The following is a 7,675-nucleotide window of genomic DNA, read 5'->3' on the forward strand; positions in this document are numbered from 1 at the left end:
CGGACTATATCCTAAAATATAGGTCTAGGATTACTAACGAAGTTAACTACGAACTTCTCTATCTAGGTAAAGGAGCGTATATATATAATACTAGTAGCTCTCCTAGATCCTATAGCTCCCCCTAGATCTCTCGAGATCCCGTGAGATCTAAGGGATCTAGGGGATCTAGCCTAGTTACCTAACTTAGCCTCGTTCTCTATCGGCTAACCTTCTTCCTTAGGTAGGTACCTTAATTTCCTTAGTAACCTTTTAAGTAACCTAGTTCGTAACACTATTCTTCCCTCCTTCTAGTCGTTACCCTTAACGTACTTAAGGTAAGTCTCTTCCTATATTTTTTATTTTCTTCTTTCCTTATAGCTAACTATATCGCCTATAGGTATTATTAAGCGTTCCGAATCCTCTACTATTCGCCGTTAGCGTACCGCGCTTAAAATTAAAACTCTCGGAAGAAAATACGAAAATATAGGTCGCTATACTCCCTACTAGAATATAAATATTGTTTATTTTATATTAGATAGTTACGCGCGATATAATAACTATACGCGTAATAATCGAAAACATTATAATAGAGTGTTTTCTAATACTAAGTTCGAGGCTCTATCGGCTAAGCGTAGCCGTCTAGCCGAGGCCGCTCGTTAGAAAGGCGAAGAAATTCGTTAAAAAAGCGAAGAGATATAGCGTCTACTTTCTTCTATCGCTTAAGTTAATACCGAGCGTAAGCGTCTTAAGAGGGAAGCCGAGTAGCTACTTAAGAAATAAAAGAAAATAGTTATCTAGGAGGCCTACGCCCTAGACGCGTTAGATTATATCGATCCTCCGCCCTAGGCTTCCTCTACCGTTCTAGTTAGTATAGATAACGCCTAGCTTAAAGATATCTTCGATTTATCGCCGGGTTCCCTAGCCTACTTCTTAGATCCTATTCCCTTAGATTATTCTATAGTCCGGTAATACCGGCCTACGAGTCTCGGGTTAAGGTTTATCTCTAGTTCCTAAGTATTTTCTTCTTCTAGGTATCCTAACTACTTAATTAGGTATTTTATCTAGTTATTTTCTTACTTATACTAGAGTATAGTTTCTATATTATAATAGGGTTCTTAGGTTTCTTTATCGATATATACTAGTCCTAGTCTAGCTCCCTCTAGTACCTTTTCTAATAGCGATTTATAGAATACTAGGTATATTTTTAGTCCTCCTAGTAGTTATAGCTTATAAGAGACTAGTCCTAGTATTTTCCTAATTCGGTATAGACTAATTTTTATATAATCTAGTTTCTTGCTTAGTCTTTATATTTTTATATTTTTTATATTAATGTAAACTATCTCCCCCTCTCGGAAGTCTAGTCCCTTAGATCTTTTCTTATTTACTGTTTTTATAGTTATTTTTAATATTTTATCTAATTTTATTTTTAGTAGAAAGTATAATTTATATAAGTCTTCGACTTTTATCCTTACCTTTTCTACTATAGGTCTATCGGCTAATAGTTCTTTTTTAAAGTCTAGGTGTCTCCCGTAATTCGTAAAGAATAGTAATATTTCGGTTACCGATGTATTATTATTAAAGGCGAATTAAGCTATTAGTAATAGCTCGACCTAATTCCCTTACTAGTAATCTACGTAGCATCGTAGGTATTATTCTATCGTCTAATTCGTTCTTTCCGTTTATCCGTCCGTCTATAGGTAATATAATGTTAATATTTTGTGTTTTATTCCTAGTAGGTCGGTTAATAATTACTAAAACTATAAGTTAAATAGTTTATCCCTATCCGTAATAATAACTTCTAGTATTCTATACTACGCGAATACCGTTCTTATAACTATATATACTAGTTCTTCTACTATTAATACTTCTTTATATAGTAGTAGGTAAATATATTTTATTAGTATATTATTTATTATAAGTATACTATTATAAGTCGTATCCGTTATGGATTCCTTCGATGGTAGTAGCTTAACTATAAAGTCCATTACTATTCTCGACTATACTTTATCTATATTTTCCGCTAATTATAATAAGCTATATAGTTTATATCTTAAGTATTTAGCTTTATAGTATATATCGTAATTCTTAACGTATCCTTTAATATCCTTTCTTAGTCCCGCCTAGGTAAAATCTCGTGTTACTAGTTCGATTGTTTTATTAATACCTAGGTATCCTACGCTTTTATTATTATACCTTACTTATATAATCTTCTATTTTTATTCTAGTATTAGTTCTATTTCTAATATTACGAGCATTCTTATTTCTATTTTTCTATATATTAGGTAATTTTCTCTTTTTTCTAGGAGCGCCGCTAGTTCTAGTTCTAGCCCTTCTATATAGTCCGTTCTTCGACTAAGGGCATCGGCTATAACGTTCTCCGTTCCTCGAATATATATAATTTTAAAATCGTAAGAGGCTAGAGTTTTAGCCTATCTAACTTATCTTCTATTAAGTTCCTTAGTTATCGTCTAATATATTAGATTCTTATAGTCTAAGTATATTTACACTAGGTATTTAGCTCCTTCTAGGTATACTCTCTATATCTTTAGGTATTCTACTACTACTAGTAGTTCCTTGTCGTAGACATCGTAATTTACCTCGGGTCCGCTTAGCTTCCTTAAATAATATACTACTAGATAAAGCTTTCCTTATTTATCTTTTTATTTAAGGTAGCCTCCTATTGCTTTATCTAAGGCGTCTATTTCCACGGTTACTTCTTTTTTTAGGTCGAAAATATATAAGATTAGCGCGGACGTTATTCGTTACTTTAGCTCTTTAAAGGTATTCTTATATTTTTCCCTAAAACTAAAGATTATTTCCTTTTTAGTTAAGTTAGTAATTAGTACTACGATTTTTAAGAAATCCTTAATAAACTTCCGGTAATAGTTAATTAATCTATAGAACGCCTATACTTCCTTAACTATCGTTAGTTCTAGCTATTTATTAATAGCTCGGACTTTTTCTTAGTCCGGTGCGAGTCCTTCCGAAGATATAATATAGCCTAGAAATCTAATACTATTCTTATAGAATTCGTATTTAGATAGCTTAAGTAGGATCTTATTTTCCTTTAGCTTTTCTATTACTCTCTTTATATACTCTACGTATTCCTCGTAGGTCTTTAAGAAGATTAGGATATCGTCGAGGTAGATAATAACGAATATATCTAAATATTCTCTTAGAGCGTTATTTATAAATTCTTAGAACGTTAATAGTGTATTAGTAAGTCTAAAAGGTATAACTAAGAATTCGTAGACCCCTTATCTTGTTCGGAATACCGTTTTCTATTCTTCTCCGTTAGCTATTCTAATTAGGTAATAGGCGTCCCTAGCATCTAACGCGGTAAACTATACGGCGCCTAAGAGGCGATCCTATAGTTTATCCTATCGGAAAATAGAATAATAGTCCTTAATAGTTTTATCGTTAAGTAGTCTATAGTCGATATATAGTCGTAGTAATCTATTCTTCTTTATTACGAAGAGTATACTATAGAATATAGATCTATACTTTCCTACCTTTAGTTAGCTTCTTCTTACTAAGCCCTTTACTTCTAGTTTCTCGATATAGTCCTTTAGGAAGTCTTCTTCTTTCTTTAAGAGTAATTTTAACTATTCCTTATAGTTAAGCTCCTCTCCTTCTTTTATAGATATCCTATAATCCTAAGGCTAGTATTCTAGAAGCGCTACCTTACCTTTCTTTTCTATAAATAGTTTTCTATATTTTATATATTCCGGGAGTAGCTCTTCGATATTAGTTTAGGCTAATATCCTACCTCTCGGTCGTATCTATATCGCCTTTACGAAGGGAACCTTTAAAGATAATTAATCTTCTATTTTCGTTTCGTAACTATAATCCGGAAATTCGAGTTCTCTTATTTTCTAGTTTATTTAGGAGTTATATTTTTCTAGCTACTCTATTCCTAGTATAGCGTCGTATTTTATCGCTATTATATCTAGGGTTATTCTTTCCTAATAAGTTCCTATTATTAGTTCGACTTATCATAGTTCCTTTCTTATCTATCCGTCCTTAAACTCTATTAGCGACCCGTCTACTATCGTAAGTCGGTATAGTTTCGTCTTTACCTTTATATAGTCTTTTAGCCTTTACGCTACGTAGTATAAGACGTAATTCCCGTTTACTCCGGAGTCTATTATAAGTCGTATAGGAAGGTTCTATAGAACGGCCGTAAGGACTATATATTCTACTTTACCCCTATCTAACTTATGTAGAGTCTAAGGCTATTACCGTAGATAACCTAGCCTTAATGGGTTATCCCTTCGTCGTTTTTTAAATATATATATAGTCTTAATTCTACTATATAAGTACGCTCGTCGTATTCGTCTATTAATCGATACACTATTTTACTAATCGGAATCCGGAATCGATCCGGACTTATATTTTATAGGTACTGATATAGCCTAAAATACTATTAGTAGCTTCGTTCCGTATAACTAAAGTAACCGAATAGGTATATCGGGTCTACTCGTCCATCGATGTAAGGTATATCCTCTTTCTTGTCTTCCTATATTATATATAGATTCCGTATCGTTAGAGCTTCCGTTCTCTAGATTTTCTTTATATCTTCCTATTCTAGGTTAACTATAATTCGTTCGTAGGTTAGTCCTTATATATAGGTATATACTATTAGCGCTTAATTATATCCGTAATCCTAGTAGAATAATATATTAATTTCGTTCCATTATTCTTATAGCCTTATTCCGGGATCGTAGTAGACGTAGAGGTGTCTTTCGGCCTCGCTATTACATCCTATATATTCGCTGTATTTCTAGTATTTTGTTATAATCTTAATCTAGTTCCTTATAACCTTAGCTATATAATATTTTTCTTCTTCTTCTAACGGTATTTTAGAGTCTTCGTCTAATTCTTTAGCGTTTACTTCTTCCTATTCTTCTTCTCTATTATTTAGGTATACTAATCGTACTTATACCCTTCTAATTATTTATACTAGTAGGTCGTATCGTACTACTTAGCCCCCCACTATATTATATGAATAGTAAGAAGCTACCGCTAGACATTCTAAGTCGTAGTATCTATTTAGGTTAACTAGTCTCCGAGTTAACTACCTCGGTCTACTAGGGTAGAATATTAATTTTTTAGCACCGTCTTTAATACTTACCTAGTAGTAGCTAGTAATAAATACTATAAGATAATATTCTAATACTATTACCTTATTCTTTTCCTCTATTAATACTACGTCGTCGAGGTAGGTATACGTTGTTCTCTATAGTCTCGTCTTCTCGTATTTATTTAACTACTATCGTAATTCTTCTAATTAGTTATCATTTTCTCCTTCTCTAAATAGGAAAGGAAATACGTAGCCTACGTAGTCGTACGTATAGCTATTTTCTTTATCTTCGTATTTATCCTAGGTACATTTATAGATTATTATATAGATTCTTTCTTTCTTTAGTTATCCTAGGGGATTATACTGTATCCCGGGGTTTTCCGTTAGTCCTACTACCTAGTAGTAGGTTCGGATAATTGCTAAGTCGGGCTTATTTAGTAAAATCTTATCCGCGGGTCCTTTTTCCATTATAGATATATTGTAGTAAGGCGGTGGTAGCGTTACCGTCCTAAAACTAAATAGTCCTTAATTAAGCTAAGCTAGCCGTCCTTCCGCGTAGGTTACTCCTTTACCGAGTCTTTTAAAGGTTATAAAGTAAGCTTCCCCATTATACGTATCGTACGTATATTCGGCTTATAGGGAGTATTCCTAGTCGTTATATTTCTAGATCTATATATATTTTTATTTCCTTCTAGGAGTAGCGCCTAGGTTATATCGGTATAGAGTTTCTCCCTCCCTCCTATCCTAGAAATATATATAGAATTCCGTAGAGTTCTTATATTATCGTAGTACCTTATCTATTAGTGCCTATTCGTCTTCTTCTCGCTAGAGTCTTAGTTAATAGGGTTCCCCTTCTTCGGTATATACGTAGGTATACCTATATTCCTAGTATTCTCTAATCCGGTACTTATAGATTAACGCCGTCCTAAGCGTTTTCTACGTTATTCTTCTATCTAATACTATAACTTCGTTAACTACTTTCTAGAACCTCGTTCTAATCGTTATATAAGTATCTATATTTATAAGTATTATTTTAAAGTCGGCTATTATTATAGCTAGGGTTTCCTAGACCCTCTATTCCTATTTTCGGGGTTTTATACTCCCTCTATCCTTATGTAGAAACTACTATTTTTCGGTCTTTAAAGCTAAATAGAGTTAGTAGTTATCCTCGTAATAGAAATACTATAATTCTTAAGCGTATTTTACGGTATTTCTCCTCGTATTATATATTACTTCGCTCTACTATTCTTCCTTTAGGAGTTCGTCGAACTTTTCTTTCTTCTAAGTCTTACGCTTAGATCCCTTAGGCTTCTTAGTCTAATACTTTAACTAGAACTCTTCTTCTAATTACTTAGTATCTAACTCACCTAACCCTCGGGAGTTATCCGATTCCTAGTAGTCCTTCTATACTAGTTTACTCTTACCTTCGGTAGATTTTTAGGTCTCTTTAATAGTATCGGCCTTTTTCGCTATTAAGCTATCTATACCATCGCTCTATATATTTATTATATATAGTCCTCGAGCGCTCTTCTTTTCTAGGTAATTACGTATATAGTATTCGGGCTTACTACATTCGTAGTATAGGTTCTCCTTCCTTTATCTTTCCTTTTCTCGATCTCGTCCTCCTATAACCTTTCGCTCTATATTTCGGCCTCTACCTAGGCCTATTCGTCGGGTATTATAACGTTCTATAGCGTCTAGGTCTATAGGGTCTCCGTAGTCTCGTGGGCGTCCCGTATTAGTTCGAGGAGAATACCGATACTCCCGATACCCTCGTCTTCCTAAGCTCCTTCCTTAATTATCTTCTATACGTAGCTCGTATAGTCGATTATTAAGTTTAATAGCTTTATCTACTATATCTTTATACGTTTCCGGGCGCTCTATTATTTCCTTCCTAACTTCCTTCTTCAATCTATTATAGAACGTATCCTTAAAGATATTATCGTCTATATACTCTAGTTCCTTTACTAGTTTCTTAAATTCCGAATAATAATTAGCTATAGATCCTATTTATTTAAGGGTATAAATAGTACGAAAGGCTACTATAGCCTTATTAACTATATCGTAGATCTATTTAATTATTACTTCGAACTACGTAAAGTTCCTAAAATATACCTTAATTTCGTCATCGGGGCTAGAGGACTCGAGATAGTCGTCCTATACTAGTTTAAACTAATAGAACGCTACCCCTTTTAGGTGTATTACTATAAATATAACCTTATCCTCTACCCTAGTATACTTAGTTAGATTAAGCTTAAAGGTAGTCTTAAGTTGTATAAGGAAGTATCCTAGCTTCTCCCTATTCCTATAGAATAGTTCTACCTTAACACTATCCCGAGATATATTAGTAAGTCCTAGTGCGTTAACTATATCTACGTCTAAGTCTTCGTTAGAACTACTATCTTAAACGATATTAGTCTTTAAAGAATTGTTTAAGGCTATAAGTGGACGTACGCTAGGTAATAGGGATCTAAGTCGCGATGATCCTACGTTAGATATCTAATATTAATTAAGAGGTAGTTAAAGTGTTATAATCCGAGCTGTAAGTAGTTCTAACTAAGGTAGGGTTCCTTAATAGAGTAGGTATTAGAGTATTAACTAAGATAATAAAGG

The sequence above is a fragment of the Exophiala aquamarina genome (assembly GCF_000709125.1).
Source record: "Exophiala aquamarina CBS 119918 chromosome Unknown aczIA-supercont1.11, whole genome shotgun sequence".
Lineage (NCBI taxonomy): Eukaryota > Fungi > Ascomycota > Eurotiomycetes > Chaetothyriales > Herpotrichiellaceae > Exophiala > Exophiala aquamarina.